The 27,726-nt window shown below is 44.3% G+C and overlaps 1 long non-coding RNA gene across 1 annotated transcript in view; it reads right to left on the bottom strand.

Moving 5' to 3' along the window:
* LOC137379525 (uncharacterized) overlaps positions 1–13,280 on the bottom strand; it is a 36,454-nt gene extending 23,174 nt beyond the window's left edge. The window contains exon 1 of the long non-coding RNA XR_010976843.1: positions 13,020–13,280. This is a non-coding gene — a long non-coding RNA (uncharacterized lncRNA). The remainder of the gene's footprint in view (positions 1–13,019) is intronic.
* Positions 13,281–27,726: the final 14,446 nt, after the last annotated feature.

Raw genomic sequence — 27,726 nt, forward strand, 5'->3', positions numbered from 1 at the left:
GGATAGATTCAGAACAGATCTAGCAGCTCAAAACTGGGCATCCAAGAGGTGCTGTGGGTCAACAGCAGCAGCAGAATTGCATTCAACCACAATCTTGTAGGCTTCAGTTTAGGCAGGCATCAAGATCGGCGTAGGCTTGGAGGGTCTAATGGCCTGTTCCTGTGCTGTACTGTTCTTTGTTTTGTTCTTTGTTTGTTGTGCTTTTTTATGTAGAGCCATTAAACAGATCAATGAGTCTTCTTAAGGATAGACGCAGCCTTGATATTCAGGTTCAACACAACACTCTTTATTACTTTAACTATTTAACATTGTATGAGATCTGCACATTACTCAGGTCCAGGTCTCGTCCATGCTGCTGTGTACGCTCTGTCTGCAGGCAATGTGCTTAGTGTCTCCTTACAAGATGGTGTCTCCTGCATATGGTGATATCATCAGTTACATCAGTGGTCTCTTATGGGTAAGGTTACTTAAAGGTGAGGTCAGCACTATACTACATTACAAATCTGTAACCTGATAGCTCAGCATATCCCATTATCATCACCTGTGAACCAATCCTGGTTCAATGAAGAGTGTCGGCGAGCATGCCAGGAGCAGCACCAGACATACCTTAAAATGAGGTGCCAACTACAACATAGGACTACACACATGCTGAACAGAGGAAGCAGCATGCTACAGACTGAGCTAAGTGATCCCACACTAAAGGCTCATATCAAAGCTCTGCAGACCTGCTGCATCCAGTCATGAATGGTGCTGGACAATTAAACTACTAACCAGAGGAAGAGACTCAACGAGCATCCCTGTCGTCAATGATGGTGGAGCCCAGCAGCTCAGTGCAAAAAAAAGGCTGAAGCATTTACAACCACCTTCAGCCAGAAGTGCTGAGTGGATGATCCATCTCGGTCTTCTCCTGAGGTTCCCCATTATCACAGCTGCCAGCCTTCAGTCAATTCAATTCACTCCACGCAATATCAAGAAATGGCTGAGCGTATTGGATACAGTGGGCCCCAACAACATCATGGCTGTAGTGCTGGAAGCTTGTGCTCCAGAACTAGCTGCACCACTAGCCAAGCTGTTCCAGTACAGTTACAAACTGGCTTCTACAAGACAATGTGGAAAATTTACCAGGTAAGTTCTATTCACAAAATGCAGGACAAATTCTACCTCACCAGCCTACTCCCAATAATCAGCAAAGTAATGGATGTTGTTGTCAACAGTGCTATCAAGCGGCACTTACTCACCGATGCTTAGGTTGGGTTTTGCCAGGGCCACTCAGCTCCAGACCTCATTGCAGCCTTGGTCCAAGCATGGACAAAAGAGCTGAATTCCAGAGGTGAGATGAGAGCACTGCCCTTGACATAAGGCAGTATTTGACCAAGGTGGTATCAAGGAGCCCTAGTAAAATTTAAGTTAATGGGAATCAAGGGGAAAGCTCTCCACTGGCGGTAGTCACACCTAGCACAAAGGAAGATGTTTGTGGTTTTTGGAGGCCAATCATCTCCGCCTAAGGACATTACTGCAGGAATTCCTCAAGACAGTATTCTGAGCCCAACCATCTCCAGCAGCTTCGTCAGTTACCTTCCTTTCATCATAAGATCAGAAGTCGGATATTTGCTGATGATTAAAAGGTGTTCATTTCATTCGCAGCAAGACCTGGACAATAGTCGGGATTGGGTTGATAAGTAGCAAGTAACACTCGCTCCACACATGTATCAGGCAATGACCATTTCTAACAAGAATCGAATCATCTCCTCTTGACATTATTGACAGCATTACCATCACTGACTCCCCCACCATCAAACATACTGGGGATCACCACTGAGCAGAAACTCAACTGGACCAACTACATAAATACTGTGGCTACAAGAGCAGGTCAGAGGTTGGGAAGTATCTCAAGTATCTCACCTCCTGACTCCCAAAACCCCACCCAGCATCTATACAGCACAAGACAGGAGTGTGATGGAATACTCTCCTTTTGCCTGGATAAATACAGCCCCAACAACACTCAAGAAGCTCGACACCATCGAGGACAAAGCAGCCCTCTTGATTAGTACCCCATCCACCGCCTTACACAATCACGCCCTCCACTACAGACACATCGTGGCTGCAGTATGTACGATCTACAAGATGCACTGCAACTACTCACAAGGCTCCTTCAACAGCGCCTTCCAAACCTGTAAGCTCTAGAAGCAAGAAAAACAAGAAATGCTGGAAATACACAGCAGGCCTGGCAGCATCTGTGGAAAGAGAAGCAGAGTTAACGTTTCAGGTCAGTGACCCTCCATCAGAACTGGCAAAGGTTAGAAATGTAATAGGTTTTAAGCAATAAAGTGCGGGTGGGGCAAGAGATAACAAAAGTCAAGGTGTTGATAGGACAGGATCACAGAGAATAACTGATCAGAAGGTCATGGAGCAAAGGCAAACAGTATGTCAGTGGTGTGTTGAAAGACAAAGTGTTAGTGCAGAGAGGGTGTTAATGGACAGAGAAATGAACAGCCCTGACCCAAAGCACAAACATGAAAAAAACACTGGGCAGGCACATGGTAAGAAAAATGAATGATGAAATGAACTAAAATAAAAATAAAAAATAACTGAAAATAAAAAAGGGGGCCCGTCATGCTCTGAAATTATTGAACTCAATGTTCAGTCCGGCAGCCTGTAGCGTGCCAAATCGGTAAATGAGATGCTGTTCCTCGAGCTTGCGTTGATGTTCACTGGAACACTGCAGCAATCCCAGGACAGAGATGTGAGCATGATAGCAGGGGGGAGTGTTGAAATGGCAAGTAACAGGATGCTCGGGGTCATGCTTTCGGACTGAGCGGAGGTGTTCCGCAAAGCGGTCACCCAGTCTGCGTTTGGTCTCCCCAATGTAGAGGAGACCACATTGAGAGCAGCGAATACAGTATACTACATTGAAAGAAGTACAAGTAAATCGCTGCTTCACCTGAAATGAGTGTTTGGGGTCTAGTAAGGAGAGAGGAGGAAAGATTGCAGGTATTACACCTCCTTCGATTGCACGGGAAGGTGCTGTGGGAAGGGGACGAGGTGTTGGGGGTAATGGAGGAGTGGACCAGGGTGTCACGGAGGGAATGATCCCTTTGGAATGCTAACAGGGGAGGGGAAGATGCGTTTGGTAGTGTCATCACGCTGGACGTGGTGGAAATGGCAGAGGATGATCCTTAGGATGTGGAGGCTGGTGGAGTGGAAAGTGAGGACAAGGGAACCCTGTCGTGGTTCTGGGAGGGAGGGGAAGGGGTGAGGGTAGAAGTGCGGGAAAAGGGCCAGACATGGTTGAGGGCCCTGTCAACCACAGTGGGAGGGAGTCCTCGGTTGAGGAAAAAGGAAGACATATCAGAAGTGCTGTCGTGGAAGGTTGCATCATCAGAACAGATGCATCGGAGACAGAGAAACTGGGACAATGGAATGGAGTCCTTGCAGGAGGCAGTGTGTGAAGAAGTGTAGTCAAGGTAGCTGTGGGAGTCGGTGGGCTTATAATGAATATTAGTAGACAGCCTATCTCCAGAGATGGAGACAGAGAAGTGGAGAAAGGGAAGGGAAGTGTCGGAGATGGACCATGTAAAGGTGAGGGAGGGGTGGAAATTGGAAGCAAAGTTGATAACGTTTTCCACTTCGGGGCGGGAGCAGAAAACGGCACCAATATAGTCATCAATATACCGGAAAAAGAGTTGGGCGAGGGGGCCTGAGTAGGACTGGAACAAAGAATGTTTGACATATCCCACAAAAAGTCAGGCATAACTAGGACCCATGCAGGTACCCATAGCAACCCCTTTTACTTGAAGGAAGTGAGTGGAGTTGAAGGAGAAGTTGTTCAATGTGAGAACAAGTTCAGCCAAGCAGAGGAGGGAGGTGGTGGAACGGGACTGGCTGGGCCTCTGTTCAAGGAAGAAGCGGAGAGCCCTCAAACTATCCTGGTGGGGGATGGAGGTGTAGAGAGATTGGACATCCATAGTGAAGAGGAGGCGGTTGGGGCCAGGAAACTGGAAAATGTCAAAATGAAGTAGGGCATCAGAAGAGTCACGGATATAGGTGGGAAGAGACTGGACCAGGGGAGAAAAGATAGAGTCAAGATAGGAAGAAATATGTTCAGTGGGCCAGGAACAGGCTGAAATGATGGGTCTGCCGAGACAGTCCCGTTTGTGGCTTTTAGGAAGGAGGTAGAAGTGGGATATCCAGGGTTGCGGGACTATTAGTTTGAAAGCTGTAGAGGGAAGATGTCCAGAGGAGATGAGGTCAGTGACAGTCCTGTGGACAGTCGCTTGATGTTGGGAGGTGGGGTCATGGTTCAGGGAGAAGTAGGAAGAAGTGCTTGAGAGTTGGTGCTGAGCCGCTACAAGGTAGAGGTCAGTACGCCAGACAACAACAACACCACCCTTGTCAGCAGATTTGATGACAATGTCGGGGTTAGACCTGAGAGAACGAAGTGCAGCAAGTTCAGAGGGAGACAGGTTAGAGTGAATGAGGGGGGCAGTGAAATTGAGACGGCCGATGTCTCACTGACAGTTTTCAATGAAAAGATCAGGAGTGGGTAATTGGCCAGAGGGAGGGGCCCAGGTGGAGGGAGAATGCTGGGGGCTCTAGAAGCACATGGCAACAGGCGGATGGGAACACCACCATCTGCAATTTTCCTCCAAGTCATGCATCATCCTGAGTTAGTAATATGTCCCCATTCCTTTATCGTCGCTGGGTCAAAATCCTGGAACTCCCTCCCTAACAGCACTGTGGGTGCATCTACACACATGGACTGCAGCAGTTCAAGAAGGCAGTTCATTGCCACCTTTTCATGGAAATTAGGGATAAGCAATAAATTATGCCTATATTCCATGAATGAATTAAACAAATGCACGTACTGTTAGCACCTTAACATCGTCATGTTATCAAATGCAGATACTGAACAGAGACCAGCTTCTTCCTCACAGGGAGGCAAAATCAGAGGCAGTTATTCCTGGGTGTTTTCATGCACCTGGATATAACTGAAGGATAACACTGACAAATGCTTGGGATTATCTTATTTACCTATCGTTTTATTGGTGGTATGATATGTGGTTATAAGAATACATGAAGGCAAAATTCTGCTTCGCCATAATTTGTGAAAATGTTGGCATGAGTACAAAGCCCCATTTTGCACTCAGTGACTTTTTCACTTAAATTATTGACAGGAGAAATTGCACCCCTACTGAGTGGAAACAGAGAAGAATATACAGAATAACTAAAAGGAATGTCATTAATATTCGCTAAACTATCAGTGTGGTGCAAATGTTTGAAGCATTAAAAAATAAAAGAACCAGATTCTTGACTCATCAGCTGGTAGAAGGATACAGACACTGTTAAGAAGGGAAATGATCCATGCAGATAGATCCTGGATGAGCTTTTTATTTTTTAAATTTTATTTAGAGATACAGCACTGAAACAGGCCCTTCGGCCCACCGAGTCTGTGCCGAACATCAACCACCCATTTTATACTAATCCTACACTAATTCCATATTCCTACCACATCCCCACCTGTCCCTATATTTCCCTACCACCTACCTATACTAGGGGCAATTTAATAATGGCCAATTTACCTATCAACCTGCAAGTCTTTGGCATGTGGGAGGAAACCGGAGCACCTGGAGGAAACCCACGCAGACACAGGGAGAACTTGCAAACTCCACACAGGCAGTACCCAGAATTGAACCCGGGTCTCTGGAGCTGTGAGGCTGCAGGGCTAACCACTGCGCCACTGTGCCGCCCACACTTAATGAGTTAATGGCTTTTTGTCTTCCCTATCTTCTGATGCTGTGATTTGGGGGATTCCAATAGTTGGAATTTATTAAATTCAAAATTCAGATTCATTAGCATATATTCTTAGTATTATTGAGGTCAAAATTCCACAATCCTTCTGCAACATTCTTGCAGCTATCTGCTTTATCAGCATCCATGGAGCCTTATAAGGGAGTGGAAACTCCATTTCCAAATGAACGGGGTGAGGGTGGGGAATTCCTGCTATGGGATTCTTCACCTTACAGGAGACAGGCATAATGGAGGCAGGTACAGTGGCTGTGAAGAGGCATACTGGCCTCCTCAAGTTTAGAAGCAGGTCAACCATGAGAGTTCAAGCCAGGAAAGTATGCTGGACTCTCAAAGACTTAATAAATTAATATTTTTAGACAATCCAAAGGGGTGGGGGAGTCATGATTGCAACCATTTTTGAGGTGGGACCGAATATCCTTCCTCTCCGATCTGGCTGTAGAGGCTGTTGTTCCCATAATCTTGGAGCAGGCAGCCCAATGCTAATTAGGTGTACTCTCCCAGCAGTACATAGTCTGACAGTCCATCCATCTCAGTCCTTGAGGGCACCAGCGAGCATGATCCTGCCATAAGTACCAAGATCTCCATATGGGGAATATTGGGAGCACTTTATTTTCTGTTGCCTCTACTATTGCATGAGGGTTAGTTAGCTTAGTTGGCTAGAGTGTGATACAGAAAGATGCCAACAGGGTGGGTTCAATCCCTGTCCCGACTGTGGTCGTTCAAGGAGGCCTGCCTCCTTGTCTTGCTTCCTGCTTGAGGAGTGGTGCCCCTCAAGCCTATATGTTACTAACTGTCTCTCTGTAATGGACAGAAATGCCTATGGTCCTTTGGGACTATGGCCACAACAACAACAATGATATGAGTTGAGAGTGCACCACACAACATTTCCTTATATAGTAATTATGAGGTAGCTACCTGCTGAATGGTATTTATCCTTTGTAGAGCTAAATAAAAAGACATTCATTATTTGTGTTTCATTTCTTACTACACTGTTTGTGTCTTTAACAAAAATCAAACAACTGAGAAACATCTGAATTAAGTTTTTTACAATTTAAATATTTAACAGTTAATTATTTCTTACCTAAATAAAAACTTCTGCTAAAGCTTGTAAATAATTAATTAGGAAGCACATGCTTGAAATACTTTACTGCACATAGAGGGGGTGTATAATCCCAGTAGTTCACTCGCAATAAACTATGCTGCTCCCTTGGCGGTACCAGTCTATTTCTTTACTGGCAGCCTTGTGATTTCTGTATGGTTATGATTAACCCATACAATGTTTTTTTTAAACGTGAAACTGTTTTCTTTTGTCTGCACTTTTCAGTCGGAAATACCATATAGCCCTGGGCTAAAAGGAAAAACACTAATGTCAAATTTATCAAAAACATATTTGTTATTTGTCCTCAAAGGACAAAAGGCAAGCACACTTGGGTTCAATTTTATTTCTTAAGCAAGGCTTGAGTATTACCTTTAACTGGATAATAATTTCACATATTGTAGTTCAGATTTTATGCTTTAATTTTTTAATTGTAACCAGAGTATAACACCTAAAAGCAAGTCATTGACCTCTTTCATTGTAAATGTATCAAAAGATTGGAGCAGTGGGAAATATTGCATTGATTAGACAGCAATACTGCTTCAGGTGAAAAATGTACTTCTTACTGTAAGTTTTCTTTGTGAAGTCAAGTACTTTGTTAATAGGTATGCATGCAGAATTTGTCATTCTTAGTTTACTATATTTTTGCATGCTGGTGTTCTTATCCATCTGTTTAGCTCCATTCAAACTCCCTCGGTGAGCAAAACAAAAGTTCATGATCTCAACAACAAACCTTTGCTAGTCAAAGTAGAATGTCTCCATGACTCTGACAAATCATACAATATTAGAATTGTATGTTTTCATCTCTTCTTATATAATTTCCTTCCCAATGTAAGCATGTCCACTTTCCTACAATTATTTTGGAAGCATTACCAAATTCTCCAAACGTGGTGACACAACCGCCTATATTCCATCTGCCAACTACATACCAAGAGAAACACAGAAAAGTAAACTTTCTCTACAAATTGAAATTTTGTAGTTTAGTGACTGAATAATGCTCTTCTAAATATGGCACCGCTTCAAGAGAGAAAGAAAAAGAACTGTTAATGTTCTCATTGGTTTCAACCTTACACATCAAACAAGAACTGAAATGTTTGCTCATCTAAATTTTGCTGAAGTCTCTGTACACATGTGTGTGTGAGCATTCATGTTGCAGATGCATGTATGTGATAAGTTCACAATGTCTGGATCTTGTTGGAAATGTTTAACAAACACTATGGCCTTGATTTTTATGGGGTGGGCTCCTTCAGGTGGGACCGAACACCCTTCCTCTCCGATCTGGCTGTAGAGGCTGTTGTTCCCATAATCTTGGAGCAGGCAGCCCAATGCTAATTAGGTGTACTCTCCCAGCAGTTCATAGTCTGACAGTCCATCCATCTCAGTCATTGAGGGCACCAGCGAGCATAATCCTGCCATAAGTACCAAGATCTCCATATGGGGAATATTGAGACCACCTTATTTTCTGTTGCCTCTACCATTACATGAGGGTTGGTTAGCTTAGTTGGCTGGAGTGTGATACAGAAAGATGCACACAAGGTGGGTTCAATCCCTGTCCTGGCTATGGTAGTTCATGGAGGCCCTCCTTGTCTTGCTCCCTGCTTGAGGAGTGGTGCCCCTCAAGGCAGGAGAGCTCAGCTTGAGGCTTGGGCCTTATTTAAATATTGCATGAATCCTGAAACCAGCAAGTCCAATGTTGGAGATGGTAGGGGGAGCGGGAAATCAGCACAGGAGCCTCAGGATGTCGGGGACCTGAAGACAGAGTGCTCAGCTGCCAGTTCCAGCACACAGTGAGAGAGGTGACTCAGGCCTGTGGAGGACCAAGGACTCGCGAAGCCTGCGGTTACTGCGATATTCTGGTCAGTTGGTGCCTCCTGCCCTGGTACAGCTGTTGGGCCTCTTCCAAATGAACTCATTTGGTAGCCCCCAGGCCCCTCCCCCATCTCCCCCACCCCCATCCCCACCCCCTCCCCTCCACACCCTCCTCCAACCTTCCCACCCCCACACCCCTACCCCCTCCCTTCCCCCCACACCCACCTTGAAGTAAGTCAGAATCCACAGGTTATTCAGCCATGACCAATCCTGTGCAGCTTTTCCAGGCACATGCACTTTCCATCAAGTACAACTGGAATGGAGACCCTGACTGAGATTCCCTCTCTTTAATGGAAGGGTACTAAAACCAGTTTTGGTGTTCCAGCCACTGTCCTGGCTGGGATTAACAAATTCAGTACAAACTAGAGATTGAACATGTAACCTGGTCTAGTTAGTTCAGTTCCACATTGAGTAGCATACTTACTAGCCATTAGAGAAGCTTCAACATTTACACAGCATGGTCAAAATGTATTTCTCCAGGTACAAATCCATATGTGCAAAACTAAATGATCTAACCCAAGACAGCTGTTGAAGCACCATGATTGGCATCAGTGCCTTGTAGGTATTTACAAGCGGTGGGAAAAATCAGCCAGTGTTCCTGATAATGTTCATTATCTAGTCATCCCCGCTGAGAGCTGTGCATGTGTGAATGCCAGGTAAAAAATGGGAGAAGAGCTTTCTATAATGTACTTCACACGTGAATAGCTGGCACTGCCTAGGCTTACAGACAAAGATTGGCTACTTGTGTCAGGTCTTGGAGACCTGTTGCTATCAGTCGAATTGTACTTCAGTATGAGGCATGAAACTTGGAAACAGAAAACCTGTATACTTTCTATTCACACTTTTTAATATCAGTTCTTTTAATATAAAAGCACAGGGATTGCAGGCCAATTGAAACCTAAAATCAACTTTTCATTTTGTAATACTTAATGGGAGAAGAAGCCTGCCCAAATTTTTCAGGAAATATAGACACTAGATAGAGGCCATGGCCTGAATTTTATTCGATCGTCGCCAAACCCGCGATATTACGCGCCGGGGCTCATTTGCATCACTGCGATGCGCCGCCCCCCGATATTACGTGGGGACAGGTGGGACATTCGCCGCAGTGAGGGATCTTCTGACAACTGTGTAGAAGGTGCTGGGGACCTACCTAACGCGCTGCAGCACCTGCTACCTGACAGCTGTCAAAGAATACTTACTTCACTATTGAAGAGTGGGGCTGCTGTCAATCTGGCAGCAAAGCAGAAATCCAGCAGGTCAGGCAGCATCTGTGGAGAGAGAAGCAGAGTTAACTTGACCAAGTTCACAGACCTGAAAGTTAACCCTGCTTCTCTCTCCACAGATGCTACCTGACCTGCTGAGTGACCCCCGCACTTTCTGCTTCGCTGCCACATACTTACCCTCCTGTGTCCCAGTGTCCTGTGAAGTTGCAATCCTCTTCTTCCACTCAGTATTACATTCCTTCTTGTTGGCGTGCCACACCTGGGTGAATAATCTTAATTTTGCACATTCCAGGACGTGAGACTTAAATGTACCATAAAAGGTAAATACACAACAGAAATAAAACCATAATTGAAGAATATTTACATACTATGGGCTTCTAATCATCTGACTGTGAAAAGCCGCAGACTAATATGCATTTGGAATCTGTATTCATTTCTATGCTGTTATGTGAAAATACATGTAACTACAATAAAACGATTTTTGTTATAAAACAGGAAAATATGCTCATATTCTAGCTGCATTGCTAACCAGAAATATTACACCAATAACTATGATCAGCTGCTGAAGATGCATAGTGTTTGTGAACATGCGTCAATGTGTAATAGTTGAAAAACCATGACAACAGCACAGATTTCCTCGCTAGTCCTGCATTGGTTTTCAAACATGTGCAAGACAAACCTTGCATCCAGAAGTTAGAGCAGTTAAACCTTTGCATTTAAAGGACCACACCAAAAGCTGAGGATGGCAGACGGATTTTCTAGGGTGGCCCCATAGTGCAGCGAAGCCTCCCTGGTCACTCTCCACCAGACTGTGAGGGCAAGGCGGGAGATCCTTTTCACCAACGATGGTAAGAAGAGGCCCTCCTGCCTAAACAAGGCAACCTGGGCAGAGGAGGTGAGTAGCCATGGGGCCATCCGGTGGTCAAAGAGTCCAATGACGGAAGGGGTTGAACGAGCACTCCCCCAGCCAGCTGGGGCCCTCTAGGCCTCATGCACACAGTGTACAAGTGCCAAAGTCATCCACAGCCAAAGGGCAATTTGATCAGCAGCCTTCCTCCAGTCAAGCTGCTAGCGCAGAGGTTGCACTGAGAATGGGCACTCGCAAGCGTTTACAGAGAACACACTGACACAAATGGGAATGCACGGGTGTCATAGCAATGTAAATATGTCTTTCGCTAAATGTTCCTCATCAACATGTGTGTCCTTTTCTTTGTGTGAATGATGTGTGTCAGCGTGTAGCACCAATGTCACATCCCTTTGCACCGTTAGCCCTTCAGGAGAGCCAATGTATGCAATAACATCATTGCCATGCCACCATTACTCATGAGTGTCTCCACAGATGCAGTGACATTGACATTGGCTCAGTCAGCTGCTGCCTCTAATGGTTTACACAGAGATGCTGCAAATGTGGACTGGTGCACAGCAGGTGAGTGAAGGTGATGTGTGGCTTGCAGAGCTCATGTCAGTTCCTATGGAGCAAAGAGCCTTTGTCTGATAAGCCACTGCCGTACATCCCTAGCTCACTGCTAGCTCTGCATGTCGAGCCTGGGTGCCATCTACCCTCCCATGTGCCTTTCCTGTAGGTCCTCAGCATCCTCATAGTCCAAGGAGCAATCCTGTTTACGTCTCTCATCATGCCAGGCTTGCCCCCTATTGGCTACATAGTTGTGCAGAGCACGGCGAGCAGCAAATAAAGGAGCTGGCCTTTTATACCTGTAGTACAGGGCATCATCCTACCTATCCAGGCATTGGAAGCGCTTTTTCAGCATGCCGATCGCCTGCTCAGTGGTGGCTCTTGCAGCTCCATCTGAGCCAGTTCAGTGAACAGCGGTGCCAGCTGGGACTGGCGCAGGGTGCAGGTGTCATGGCAGCTGCCTGAGAAGCGGGCACAGATTTGTAAGAAGCATCTCCAGTGATCACATACCAGCTGCACCTAGATTGAGAGGATTCCTTTAATGGTGACATCTGCAGGTGGTAGCCTGGCAGGAGGCCTGATGGTCACATGGGTGCAGTCTATGAACCTTTAAACCTATGGTTCTCTGGCAATGGTGCTGAAACCGATGGCCCTCTGGGCCTGGCTGTGAGATCCATCCTGAAGCGGACATACTGACTGGCCCTCTGGTGCAGGGTGTCAGTGACCTCTCTGATGCCGCAGTGCACTGCTAACTGACCTCACAAAGGTCTCCGATGGGCCCCTGAAAATTGCATAGGCGTCAAGCTCGAGAACCACTGTCACTAAGAGGACTGCAGGCGTAGGATGTCCACTGAAGTCCATGGTCTGCAGGTCATCTTTGAGCAGGGCACAGAGACGTGGCACCACCCTCTCTACATGTGCTATCACCTCTGACACTGGTGCTCTGACAGCCAATGGAATGTCATGTGGGGCGTGTAGCTGCACGGCTACTGTAATGGCGAGCTCCCCTTGGGGGCTGCTGCTCATGACCGGGGGCCTCTACGTGGACCGCACCTGCCTGTTGATTTTGGCTCCGGCGAATACAGGTCCTCAGGAGCAGAAAATCACACAATGTAGAATGAGCCATACCTATTTCCATGTGATGAATAAAGTTGAACCCTTCATTTATTCAAAATTTCCTAACAGGGCGAGGATCGGTATTGACAGGTACATCAGGTGCTTTCATGGATCAACTATGTGGTGTGGCATGGCATTGCCCATCATGGCTAACACTCAGAGTGGCACAGCATGACCACATCAAGATCCTACCAGCAGCATCGATTGCCCCCACCATCCATATAGCCGTAATGATCCTACCCTTTCTGGCACCTTCCCCACACACAGGGTGATTAGAGTGCCATTGCTCCTTCACACAAACAAATGCAGAGTGTACATTGTCTACGGAGGGAGGGTACACAGTACTTCTCTTCATGCCTGCAGAGCTTTCCCTCCAGTAATCCCAGAACTCCTCCCTCCTCCCTTTAAGAATGCAGAGCTGAGACCCCTGGATATCCCCCCTCCCTCCTTCCTTCCAGAATGCAGAGTGAGACCCCTGAATATCAGAACTTACTTTCCGTAGTGAAACCTTCTGCCTCTGATGACCCACCAGCTTTTCTGATCGTGAATGGGATGGCACATGACGGCAGCCCATTCAACGTAAAATCCAGAAGTGTGCATTGAGAGGCGGCGGGCTGCATAATCTGCAGAAGTAAGTACCGTTTTGAATATAGTAATTGGGGTGCCGTCGCCGAGCGGTGGGGGGTCTGCACCAAGGTCCCCCTGACGCCGGTAATATGCGACGGACCCTTCTCGACGTTGGGGCTTGAGGCAGGCCTCTCCGCGCAGAATTTTACTGGCCCCCGCGCCGCAACCCGTGGTGTCAAGGGGCCGGTAAAATTCAGCCCTATAAGCTGAAACAAATAAGTTTTACCCAAAAGATTGCACCATATTAAACTCCTTACTATCATACCAACAAAAACAGTAGCACTATTTGTGCAAAATGCAAAGGGACACTAGTGCTTAAGCTTGGTTTTACATTTACAATGCACCTTCTGATATCTTTAAATAGATACAAAATTGGATTAGCTATTAATCAGAGAGTCTGTGCAACTTGTACTGTAGTGTTTGGAAAGACTCAAGATATAGCACAGTAAGGCTGATCCATGGGTTAATGTAGTCACCTATAAATAAAGTCAAAGACAGCTTGGCTGTCAGAATGTGCAGATGAACAGCCCTTTTTCCCACCATTACAGAGTCATGAGTGTGGGAAAATTAATTTAAGTGGTAGTTAATTTCTAATGAATTTCATTCAAGCGGTTAATATTGCCCTTTGATGTTATGGTAACCTTCATGGATCATTGCATTATGTAAATAAATTTCATTTCATGCTTGTTTAAAAAGGTTGTTGGGTCCAGCCACAGTTGGCATTGGCACAAGAGAGAAAATGCAATCAAGACTTAAAACATAATGTTGCACATATTCTCAGTAAAAAAAAGAGTTTCATAAATATAGATTAATATTTTACATGGTGGATCTTTCAATTACCTAAACAGTAGTAAGCTCTGCACATATGAAAATGCCAAAGCGGAAACCTTAACCCACATCCTAGTCAAAAAAAATCAAACTCAAAATGATAATCACGTCAATAGTCATAACCTGTGTTTGAAGGCTGTTGTTGTTATAATATTCTAAACTATACTAAAGCCTATATATTTTGCATTCTTCATTGTTATGAATTTTTATTGAAAAACGTTCTATAAAATAGTAATATTGAGCAGTGGAGATAAGCATTCAAGTTAATTTGCAATGCAGAAGATCCAAAATTTGAATTGAAACCGGCTTCAAATGATCAGTGATTCAGATGTATGCGGCCAAGGTTTAGGACAAATGCCAACAAATAGACTTGCCAGGAAATAAGGCATGTGCCGCTTACAAAGAAATATATACAATTCACACAAAACAAGCAACACATTCCCGTCATTGGACTGAAGACATTTGGACATATATCGACTTTGGACACATATTGACTAACTATTCCACTGTTAGCAAAAGATAGATATCTATCACTAAACTGGCAGAGGGAAGAAGCTGAACTACCTTCAGTAGAGATAACTTTATTAACACTAGGTGCAAACTGGAAAGAGTTCCTGCTATCAACGATGTAAGGAGTGTACAGCAGTAAGGAGATATAATCATTGTGGGTGGAGCTATCATGGCTTCCTTAGTGCCAGTGGAAGGAACAGGCTGCTTTCACTGGTACTAAGAATCCTGGAATAGCAGTAACACTTTGCTGTAGCAAGAATAAGGATGAGTGCAATGGCCATGGAATGGGAGTGAGAGCAGGGGGAGGGGGCCTTATGAGGTGGGTAGTTGTAGATGAGAGACAGAGAACTAAAGCTAGCACCACTTGAGGAAGGGCAATTTGGAACAGAGACATAGCAGCAAATTTAAAGTTGGAGAGGGAGTGTGGCATTCAAAAGGAACAAAAGGATTTTAGGGGAATAGCAAAGGAAAGAGTGTAGAAACAAAAGTAGGTTGGATTGATCTTGGGGAGACAGAGTGCCAGTGGTGATGAGAGACAAATTGAGATTGTCGGATTCTAAAAAACTCAAAAGCCTCAATATTTATGGGGAGGATGTGGGAGAGCACAATAGCATGGCAAAAATCTGGTAAGGTGGTAGTGGTCCTGCTGAATTTTTTTTTTATTTGTTCTTGGGATGTGAGCGTCTCTGGCATTTATTACCCATTCCTAATTGCTCTTAAGAAGGTGGCAGTGAGAGAATTCAAAGGCAGGATCCTATTAAAAAAAAAATTCCATTTCCCATCTGGTGGCTGGCCAATTTCACAGGCTGTTCATTTGCTAGACAGGAAAAACAGAGGCATGAGGTCACAGCCAGCAACCCTTGGGAATGACCTCCCAGTGATTAGGAGTGGACTGTGGGCTGCAGATCATGGCTTGGGATGTATTGGTGGGGGGGGTGAGGGTGGGGTGTCGGGGTGGTGGTGCTTGGTGAACATTTTGCAGGCTGTGAATCAGTGTTGGGAGGGTTTACCGATCATGGATGAGCGGAGGGGCCATGGTTGGCAGACAGGATGCCAAAGGATTCCTTAAGGGGCTGGGGTGAGTACTTATGCTCCCCCCGCCTCACAAGGAGTGCTATTAAAACTTCTTACCTTATGGAGCCAGCAGTTCCCGCCTCCCTTTTACTGTCAGGTTTCCAGAGCCCTGGGAAACCCAGTCAGCATTTGTTAAATGTAAATCAGGTTTCCAATTGTGCCGTAGGAGCCTGATTTAAAAACGTTACCAAAGGGTCCCTCCTCTCCAAGACAGGACACTTGAATGGCCTGCTACTCCCCCACCATAAAAATGGCAGCGGGTGCATAAATGTTGTGTTGGGTCATGTTTTAAGCATTTAACCACCCCCCTGCCATCTCACCTCCACTGACCCCCTGCAACCGTTTATGGGGGTATTGATATTGAGAATCAGAGCTCCAGAGACATGGAGAGGACAGAAAGATTTCAGACAGACAGTGAGGATGGGAGGATTTTTATCTTTTTATCATTTCCCCTGGGTGAGCTGAAATCTATGGATAAATATAGGACTTTGGCAACAAAGCGGAAATATGGCAGTAATAGTCTATTACTAAAAACTGCTAAATATTAGGTATGACAGCTTGATCACTACTGCTACTGTTCTGGAATGCTCTCCCCCAAAAGGCAGTAGATGTCGAGTCAATTAAAACTTTTAAGATTGATCGATAAGTTTTTGTTAGGTAAGGGTACCAAGAGATACGGAGGAACGGTAAGCAAATGGATTTGAGTACAGATCAGCCATGGTCTAATTGAATGCTGGAATGTGAAGTTGGGATTCTGTGTATTTTATCAGTGGTATGAAAATATTTGTTTATTATTATACAAGCACGTTCTGAAAATTGCACTCAACAACGGAAATATTTCAGCTGGAACACGTCAGAGTATAGAAAATATATTTTATGTTTTGAGGGAAAAATCATTACCAAGCAATTACAAGCCCAATTTCAATAAATGGGAGAGTTGAAAATCTGTCATTCAAAAATTATGACGGTTCATTATCAAATATTAAAAATATTTAACATTTACCAGTTATAGCAAGTGCCTTCTGTACTTTTAAAGGGAAAGAGGTGCAATTGTTCGGTAAGAGCTGTAGGAGGAGCTCTAACTGTGAATTAGTAGTCTGTTTTTCGGTAAATAGCTCTTGTGAATCTTTTGAACTATTCTATGAGAGATAATTATGTTAACATCAATATGAATAATAAAACTCTTATAGTTATATTTTAGCAGCAGCAATTAGCATTAGACAGCACAAGTAAACCAATAATATAGTCCAAATAGAACCATAGAAAAATTACCGCACAGACGGAGGCCATTCAGCCTGCCGTGTGCGCGCTGGCCGAGAAAACTAGCCGCCCAATTTAATCCAACTTTCCAGCACCTGGTCCATAGCCTTGCAGGTTACAGCACTTCAGGTGCATGTCCAGGTACCTTTTAAAATAATTGAGGGTTTCTGCCTCCACCACCATTCCTGGCAGTGAATTCCAGACATCCACCACCCTCTGGGTGAAAAAGTTTTTCCTCATTTCCCTTCTAATCCTTAATCAATCACCTTAAATCTGTGCTCCCTGGTAATTGACCTCTCCACTAGGGGAAACAGGTCCTTTCTGTCTCCTCTATCTAGGCCCCTTATAATTTTGTACACCTTTATTAAGTTACCCCTCAGCCTGCTCTGTTCTAAGGAAAACAACCCTAGCCTATCCAATCTTTCCTCATAGCTGCAACTTTCGAGCCCTAGCAACATTCTTGTAATCTCCTCTGTACTCTCTCCAGAGCAATTATGTCTTTTCTGTAATGTGGTGACCAGAACTGTACGCAATACTCCAACTGTTGCCTAACCAGTGTTTTATACAGTTCCAGCATTACATCCCTACTTTTGAACTCTATACGTCAGCCAATAAAGGAAAGCATTCCATAAGCCTTCTTTACCACTCTATCTACCTATCCTGCTGCCTTCAGGGACCTGTGGACGTGCACTCCAAGGTCTCTCACTTCTTCTACCCCTCTCAATATCCTCCTGTTTATTGTGTATTCCCTCACTTTATTTGCCCTTCCCAAATGCATTACCTCACACTTATCTGGATTGAATTCCATTTGCTACTTTTCCGCCCACTCAACCAAGCCATTGATAACTTTCTGGAGTCTACTGCAATCCTCTTCACTATCAACTACACAGCCAATTTTTCTGTCATCAGCAAATTTCCCAATCATGCCTCCCACATTTAAGTTCAAATCATTTATATATATCACAAACAGCAAGGGACCCAACACTGAGCCCTGTGGAACACCACTGGAAACAACTTTCCATTCACAAAAACATTCGTCGATTACTACCCTTTGTTTCCTGGCCCTGAGCCAATTCTGGATCCAACTTGCCACATTCCCCTGTATCCCATGGGCTTTCACTTTACTGACTAGGCTGTCATGTGGGACCTTGTCATATGCCTTACCAAAATCCACATCCACTGCACTTCCCTCATCAATCCTTCTTGTTACTTCCTCAAAAAACTCAATTAAGTTTGTAAGACATGACCTTCCCTGAACAAATCCATGCTGACTATTCCTGATTAATCTGTGCCTTTCTAATGATACATGTGAAAATATCAGTAGAAGTAACAATAACAAATCAATGACTCCTCCATCAGCCACATCCAAAACTCATGATTTGTATTTTCCAAAGCTAGAGATCTATGTAATCTTGGCCATACTTGTCATTGGTGACATGTATATGGTAAGGCCTCTGTAACTTTAAATTTTTTTTACTTAAACAATTTTTAAACTAAAAAAAATTACTAATTCATTTTATTCAACATTGTATGTCCTCGTGTAGCAACATAAGTTAAAAAAAACCTCATGAACATCTCCCACTCTAGTTCTGATCACTGAAACACCAGATCTGGAAACTGTTCAGAGAACCATGGGGCTAATCTCTAGTGAGGATTGAGGTATGAGCAGAGTTTGAAAAACCTGGGGAGGGGATGAATTTTGTCTTGAGCGGTGGTGCAATTTGGCTGATAGCAAATTGGTTGTCTGTTTTACACTCCCGCTGATTTTCCTTTCAGTAGTGAATGGAAAGGAATATCGAGCGGGGTGTAAACTGGGCTGCTGATCACTATGACCTGTTTCACGCTATTTCCCAGGACAAATTTTGCCTCATAGTCTTTCTAGCCTTAGGGATGACTAAAAGGTGGCTTTATAGTGGTATATGAGATAGTAACTGGTATGGAAGATAGATTGGAAATGATGCCAAACTAAGTTTCAGATTAGGACAAGAGGATTCTGCTTTAAGATGCTAAATAGCAAATTTTGCATTGATGTCAAGAAGTTTTTCTTCACATAAAGTGTGGTTAACACTTGGAATGGATTTTCATGTACAGTAGCAGAGAGAAAACCCTGCAATCATTTACAAAATGATTAAAAGGTTACTACAGGGGTCTTTCCAGATAGATGAATTAAGATGGACCAAATGGCCTTCTGCATTATCCGACAAATCCCCAAGACCTGATGGCCTACATTCTAAGGTTCTAAAAAAGGTAGCTGCAGAGATAGGGGATGCGCTAGCTATAATTTTCCAAAATTCCCTGGATTCTGGAACAGTCCGAGCAGATTGGAATTTGACAAATGTAACACCACTATTCAAGAAAGGAGGAAGAGAGAAAACAGGGAACTACAGGCCAGTTCGCCTGACAACAGTCGTTGGGAAAGTGCTGGAATCTATTATTAAGGAAGTCTTAACAATGCATTGGAAAATCATAGTATGATCAGGCAAAGTCAACATGGTTTTAAGAAAGGAAAATCATATTTGATTAATTTATTAGAGTTTTTTGAGGATGTATCTAGTTGGGTAGATAAAGGGGAACCAGTAGATCTTGTGTACCTGTATTTCCAAAAGGCATTTGATAAGGTGCCACATAAAAGGTTAATAGACAAGATAAGGGCTCATGGAGTTGGGAGTAATATATTAGCATGGACAGAGGATTGGTTAACGGACTGGAAGCAAAGAGTAGGCATAAATGGGGCATTTTCAAGTTGGCAAGCTGTTATTAGTAGAGTGCGCAAGGATCAGTGCTGGGGCCTTAGCTATTTACAATTTATATAAATGACTCAGAAAAAGAGAAAGAGTAATGTATCTAAGTTTGCTGATGATACAAAGTAGGTGGAAATGCAAGCTGTGAGGAGGACACAAAGAGTCTGTAAAGAGATATAGACAGGTTAAGTGAGTGGACAACAAGGTGGCAGATGGAGTATAATGTGGGGAAATAAAAGATTCCAAAGGTATGTAAAAAGGAAAAGATTAGCAAAAACAAATGTGGATCTATTACAAGTGGAGTCAGGAGAAATTATAATGGGGAATAAGGAAATGGCAGAGAAACTAAACAAGTACTTCATGTCTGTCTTCACGAAGGAAAATACTAAAAACCTCCCAGAAGTAATGGAGAATCAAGGGACTAGTGCAAATGAGGAACTGCAAGATATTAATATTAGTAAAAAAAAAAGTACTCGAGAAATTAATCGGACTTAAAGTAAATAAATCCCCTGGACCTGATTTTCTACATCCCAGAGTGTTGAAAGAGGTGGCTGTAGAGATAGTAGTAGGTGGTCATCTTTCAAAATTCGATAGACTCTGGAATGTTTCCTGCAGATTGGAAGGTGGTGATTGTAACCCCACTATTTAGGGGGGGAGGGGGGGGGGAGAGAGAAAACGGGGAACTACAGACCTGTTAGTCTTAAATCTTAAAACAAACCTGTTGTAGTTTTTTGAGGATGTAACTAGCAGATTTGATAAGGGAGAACTGATGGATTTGGTATATTAAGATTTTCAGAAAGCTGTTGATAAGGTCCCACACAAGAGGTTAGTAAACAAAATGAGAGCACATGGGATTGGAGGGAATATACTGGCATGGATTGCGAATTGGTTAACTGACAGAAAACAAAGAGTAGGAATAAATGGGTTATTTTCAGGTTGGCAGGCTGTGACTAGTGGGGTACCACAAGGATCAATGCTTGAGCCCTAGCTAATTCACAATCTATATCAATGATTTGGATATGGGGATTAAATGTAATATTTCCAAGTTTGCAGATGACACAAAACTAGATGGAAGTGTGATGCAAAGACGCTTCAAGGGGATTTGGAGCAGCTAAGCAAGTGGGCAAAAATTTGGCAGATGGAATACAATGTGGAGAAATGTGAAGTTATCCACTTTGGTAGGAAAAATAGAAATAGCAGTATTTCTTAAATGGTGAGGCTGGGAAGTGTTGAACTTCAAAGGGACTGGGGTGTCCTTGTTCATGAGTCACTCAAAGCTAGCATGCAGGTACAGCAAGCAATTAAGAAGGCAAATATCATGTTGACTTTCATTATAAAAGTTAAGCAGCTTGCTTTTGACTAATGGATGCACACATTTAAGATAGAGTCCACCTATGAAAACCACAGAGAGGTGATCCTCCTTGAGGAGTTCAAAAACTCACTTCTCCTTTCCATAAGAACCCATGTAGAGGAAAAAAAGAGCCAGGCAGGCAGCAATCCTGGCTGATGATTATACACTTACTCACGAGTCCTTTCTCCAAGGGAAACCCTTCCCTATTCACCTCCAAAAATCTGAAAAGGATAAAAGGTGGCAAGGGCTAGGAGGATGAACAGCCATGGTCGAGAAAGGAAGGCTGGACACACAGGGGGCCCTCCTCAGATCAAAAAAGAAAGGTGCTGAGAACAGGAGTGATGCCCAGAAGCCTGTATGTTTCCATTGTAACAAGGCAGGTCACCTTCAAGCTGACTGCTGGAAGTTACGGGGAAAGCCTATAGAATTAATTAGGGAACACCAGACTAGTACAGGAAAAGGGGCCCTGATGAAAAGTATAGCAGAGCAGGCTGTGGCTTTAACTGCAACAGTAAAACCCAGTAAACCTACTGCTGAGAGTGTGGGAAAACCTAATTAAATCCCTGAGAGTTACCAGGATTTTGTGTCCCAAGGAAAAGTGACCCCATATCCCTTGAGTGAGGCAATCAAGCCCATAGTCATACTTAGGGATACAAGGGCCACCCAATCCCTTCTGCTGGGTAAAGGCATGACCTTTCCGTCAGATAGTGAACTGAATGATAGAGTGCTAGTAAGCGGTATCGGAGGAAGGTATATGCCCATACCTTTATACTGGGTGTGCCTGGAGTGCGACGTTGTTTCAGGACCGGTAACCATGGGGATTGTCCCGAGTTTACCTGTGGACAGGGTCGACGTGCTTCTGGGTAATGATCTGGCAGGGGTGAAGGTGGTTGCTTCCCAAATGGTTTTAGAGAGACTGAAAGAGGTCAGGGAGACAGAGCAGTTACAGGAAAAGGTCCCTGGCATTTTTCCTGACTGTGTGGTGACCCAGTCCATGGTCACACAAACTCCATGAACGGAGGCTGAACTGGCACTGCAGACAGATGACTCTAATGTCTGGTTATCTGAACCCTTCTTTGGAAAGTTAGAGGACCCAAAGGATGGGTTAAACAGGTCTTCTTTTACTGACGCTCAGCAAGCCGACCCAGGGTTAAAAAAGTTAACGCAGGCTGCCCAAAATGAAGCTGAAGCAGAGGGAGTTCCAGAGTGCTACTATTTAAAGGATGAGACGCTGATGAGGAAGTGGAGACCTCCTCGCCGACCTGCAGCCGAAGAGTGGACAGTGGTTCACCAGGTAGTGGTGCCGTCAAGGTACCGTAGGGAAATATTGAAAATAGCCCACGAGATCCAATGGCTGGACATGTCGGTATCAGAAAACCCAAGCCTGCATCAGACAGCATTTTCACTGGCCACAATTCCAGAAGGATGTGGTGGAGTTCTGTAAGACTTGCCACACATGCCAGGTTGTGGGGAAGCCTCAATCTGCAATAAAACCTGCGCCCTAACTCCCATACCGGCTTTTGGGGAATCGTTCAGCAAAGTGCTGGTAGGTTGTGTGGGGCCCCTACCAAAAAAGAAAGAGGGCTACCAGTATCTTCTCACCATTATGGATGTGACTACCCAATTTCCAGAAGCTATCCCTGTAAGAACTATCTCTGTCAAGGTAGTGGTGGAGGGGCTAACCAAATTTTTCATCCGATATGGGCTGCCTGCTGAGATCCAGTCGGATCAGGGCTCAAATTTTACGTCCAGTATTTTTCAAAAAGTCATGGGTACTCTGGGCAAACCCAGCTAAAGTCCTCAGCCTACCACCCACAGTCACAAGGGGCTTTGGAATGGTACCACCCGACCCCAAAGACAATGATCAGGGCATACTGCTATGAGTACCCCCATGACTGGGACAAAGGGCTGCAATTTCTTCTGTTTGCTACCAGGAACTCACCCAATGAGTCCACTGGTTTTAGTCCCTTTGAAGTAGTTTATGGACATGAGGTGAGAGGTCCTCTAAAACAGATCAAGGAGTGGTTTTTGGGACACGGATGAATTTTCCCTGTTAGACTACATTTTCATGTTCTGACAACGGCTCACGAGATCCTGTGCAGTGGCTCAGGAACACCTAAAAACCTCCCAGATAACTATGAAAAGGCACGCCCAGGCCAAAACATTTCAGCCTGGAGACCACGTGTTAATGCTATCACCAATACAGGGAGAACTATTGAAAGCCTGGTTCAGTGGCCCGTACAGAGTAATAAAGAAAATTAGTAAGGTCAATTATATAAGTTAGACACCATACTCTCCTATTTAAACACAGAACTGAGAGGAGACCAAACAAGGCTGCTCACAGTGTTTAAAGGGATCATCAGGGACAAACCAGGATGCACAACCCTAATCCTACATGATGTAGATGTAGGAGAGACCACAACCCTAAAACAAAGTCACTATTGTCTAGGTCCTAGTAGATTGACCCAGGTTCTGGAGGAAATTCAGTATATGCTAGAGCACAAGCTGATTGAGCTCAGTCAGAGCAATTGGAGTTCCCCAGTTGTGCTCGTGCCCAAGCCTGGATAAAAAAAATCTGAACCAGAGTATGGCTATGACAAGGAGACTGATGAGTATGTGTGTACAGCTTCTTTTTAATATGCGGCCTCATAATGAAATGCTGCTGTAGTCACATTTCATTTTGCATGGTCAGGAGGTGTCACTCCAACTTGCTTTATTGAATGATAATTTTCTTTAATCCACTGACTGGAGATCTGAATTTATATTTTTTGGAGAAATTTAACAGAGAATAGATAAAGGATGACTTTGCTGGCAGCTTAGGATGGCCACCTAATTTGCAACATATTGCAAGGCCTGTGAAGTGGAGACGAAATGGCTGCTCATCCCAGCAAGAACCAAGACCCAGGAAGTTTAAGGGAACTACCTGTTCTTTTTAGCAAGAAGAAAAACACTGCTACCATGTTTGAATCACTGGGTGACTGTCATGTGACAAGCCCCTCCCCAATTGTGGTTTTAAGCTTGTGTTTCTCTGCAGCAGCGAGGAGAAGCAACTGGACTCTGACACGTGCAGACCCAAGTGGGGGTCCCTCTCTCTCCATTTCAGCTTGCATGCTTGGAACTCTGCCTGTTGACTGACCACCTTTGCATACTCCGCGGAAATCAGAAATCCCATTGGAGGAAACCATCCACTATCATCAATCTACCCTTCCCCACACTGTAACCTATGTGTGTGTAAACCTACAGTGTGTGAGTGAAAGTTGGCGTGTAGTTTATTATTTTCATTAGTTTGGTTTAGGTACAATAAAGTTAACCTCTTCCTTGGTTAAACTCAAGAAAACCTGTCCGATTGGTTCTTGTTATGATCATAGCATGTAGGTAATCAAACACCTACTGAATTGGACAGTACATCCACTTTAAAAAAGAATTAAACCTGTTGTGGTCAAACAAGGAGAGGGAAAAGAGAGAAGCCCTTCGACCCCTCCTCACTTGACTGTAACAAAAATACTCAATGACTGAGCCTCCACAACCCTCTGGGGCAGAGATTCCAGAGATTCACCACCCTCTGAGTGAGGAAATTCCTCCTCATCTCAGTCCTAACTGGCCTGCCCCTTATTCAGAGATTGTGTTGATAGCGATAACTGAAGAGATAGTAGATGCATTGGTGGCAATTGTAACCCCACTATTTAAGAGAGGAGGGAAGAAAAAATGGGGAACTACAGACCTGTTAGTCTAATATCAATGGTAGGGAAAACAACAAAATCTATAATAAAGGATGTGACAACAGAACCCTGAGAATATAATGGTAGGATTGGGCAGAGTCAACATGGATTTATGAAAAGGAAATCATGTTTAATAAACCTGTTGGAGTTTTATTCTGAGACTCTCCAGCCAGGGGAAACATCGTTCCTGCATCTACCCTGTCAAGTCTTGTAAGAATTTTGTATGTTTGAATGAGATCACCTCTTATTCTTCTGAACTCCAGAGAATAAAGGCCCAGTCTATTTAATCTTTCCTCATAGGACAATCCGTCCATCCCAGAAATTCGTTTGGTGAACCTTCCTCTATGGCAAGTATATCTTTCCTTCGGTAAGGAGAGCAAAACTGCACACAATACTCCATGTGCAGTCTCACCAAGGCACTATGTAATTGCAGTAAGACATCTTTACTCTTATACTCAATTTCTTTCGCCTCTTTCTCTCTCTGAATTCTAATTCTAGTCTCTTCTGTTCTAGCTGTATCTTAGCTAATGTTACTCTGTCTGTTTCAGATGCAATGCCTGTCTCCAGTCCTTCAGTGCCAATTTTAAAATGGTTGCCCACAGGTTTTAGAATTTCAGGCTTCCTAGCTTTTGGACGGATGAAAATCTCTAACTGCCCAGCTACATTGCACAACTTTTCAACAGATAGGGCTTTTAACATGGCTCAAGTTACTTCACCCTGTTCTGGGAGGATACTGACCTCGAATGTGGACATTTTAGTACTCTCGTACTGAAAACCACAAGAAAACCTGTATTGGAGTTTTTAAATTATTGCTAGGGATCAATTTAGTTTCCCGCTTCCAATTTCCCATTTGTCTTTGGGTTTAATCCCAGACATGAGACCCAAAATTTCTGTAACGGTCAAGTGAGGAGGAGTCAAAGGGCTTCCCTCTTTTCCCTCTCCTTGTTTGACCACAATAGGTTTAATTCTTTCTTAACGTCGATGTACTGTCAGTAGGCCTTTGATTACTTACTTGCTATGATCATGACAGGAACCAATCGGACAGGTTTTCTTGAGTTTAACCAAGAAAGAGGTTAACTTTATTGTACCTAAACCAAACTAATGAAAATAATAAACGATGCAACAACTTTCACTCACATACATACTCGAGGTTTACACACACACAAATAGGTTACAGAGTGGGAAGGGCAGATTTGTTGAGTTAGAGTCCATACAAAAAAAATGGTTAAGAGTCTGTGGGGTTTGGTGATTCGGCTAGCTCCTAGCTGAATTTGGTGGTCTTGAAACGCTGGTTAGGCCAGAGCTGGAGTACAGCAGGATAGAGATCGGTTGGAGACTTGGGCGGAGAAATGGAGATGGAGTTTAATCCAGACAAATGTGAGGTAATGCATTTTGGAAGGTCTAATGCAGGTGGGAGGTATACAGTAAATGGCAGAACCCTTAGGAGTATTGACAGGCAGAGAGATCTGGGCGTACAGGTCTACAGGTCACTGAAAGTGGCAACACAGGTGGATAAGGTAGTCAAGAAGGCATACGGCATGCTTGCCTTCATCGGTCGGGGCATAGAGAATAAAAATTGGCAAGTCATGTTGCAGCTGTACAGAACCTTAGTTAGGCCACACTTAGAATATTGTGTGCAATTCTGGTCGCCACACTACCAGAAGGACGTGGAGGCTTTGGAGAGGGTACAGAGGAGGTTTACCAGGATGTTGCCTGGTCTGGAGGGCATTAGCTATAAGAAGAGGTTGAAAAAACTCGGATTGTTTTCACTGGAACGACGGAGGTGGAGGGGCGACATGATAGAGGTTTACAAAGTTATGAGCGGCATGGACAGAGTGGATAGTCAGAAGCTTTTTCCCAGGGTGGAAGAGTCAGTTACTAGGGGACATAGGTTTAAGGTGTGAGGGGCAAAGTTTAGAGGGGATGTGCGAGGCAAGTTTTTTACACAGAGGGTGGTGAGTGCCTGGAACTTGCTGCCAGGGGAGGTGGTGGAAGCAGATACGATAGCGATGTTTAAGAGACATCTTGACAAATATATGAATAGGAAGGGAATAGAGGGATATGGGCCCCGGAAGTGCAGAAGGTGTTAGTTTCGGCAGGCATCAAGATCGGCGCAGGCTTGGAGGGCCGAATGAACTGCTCCTGTGCTGTACTGTTCTTTGTTCTTTGTACTCTGTACAGTTCTGGTCACCGCACTATAGGAAGGATTTGATTGCACTGGAGAGGGTGCAAAGGAGAATCACCAGGATGTTGCCTGGGCTGGAGCATTTCAGCTATGAAGAGAGACTGGATAAGCTAGGGTTGTTTTCCTTAGAGCAGAGATGGCTGAGGGGAGACCTGATTGAGGTATACAAAATTATGAGGGGCATAGATAGGGTAGATAGGAAGAAACTTTTCCCCTAGCGGAGGTGTCAATAGCCAGGGGGCATGGATTTAAGGTAAGGGGCAGGAGGTTTAGAGGGGATTTGAGGAAAAAAATTTTCACCTAGAGGATGATTGGAATTTGGAACACACTGCCTGAAGGAGTGGTAGAGGCAGGAACCCTCACAACATTTAGGAATGTAGATGAGCACTTGAAACGCCATAGCATACTAGGCTACGGGCCAAGTGCTGGAAAATGGGATTAGAATAGAAAGGTGCTTGATGGTCGGCACGGACACGATGGGCCAAAGGGCCTGTTTCTTTGCTGTATAGCTCTATGACTCTACGAAGCTTTTAGTTTGAAGAGGTAGAAGGCTGGTTCAGTGGATCTCTTGGAGATAGTGATGTGAATGATTTCCTCCACTGGGGTTTTTGATTGTAGCCGGAGTATGCAAAGGTGGCCAGTCAACAGGCAGAGTTTGAATCTTGCAAGCTGAAATGGAGAGAGAGAGAGAGAAAGAGAGAGGGACCCCCACTTGGGTCTGCACGTGTCAGAGTCCAGTTGCTTCTCCTCGCTGCTGCAGAGAAACACAAGCGTAAAACCACAGATGGGGAGAGACTTGTCACAGGACAGTCACCCAGTGATTCAAACATGGTAGCAGTGTTTCCCTTCTTGCTAAAAAGAACAGGTAGTTCCCTTAAACATCCTGGGTCTTGGTTCTTGCTGGG

This window comes from Heterodontus francisci, chromosome 2 (genome assembly GCF_036365525.1).
Source record: "Heterodontus francisci isolate sHetFra1 chromosome 2, sHetFra1.hap1, whole genome shotgun sequence".
NCBI lineage: Eukaryota > Metazoa > Chordata > Chondrichthyes > Heterodontiformes > Heterodontidae > Heterodontus > Heterodontus francisci.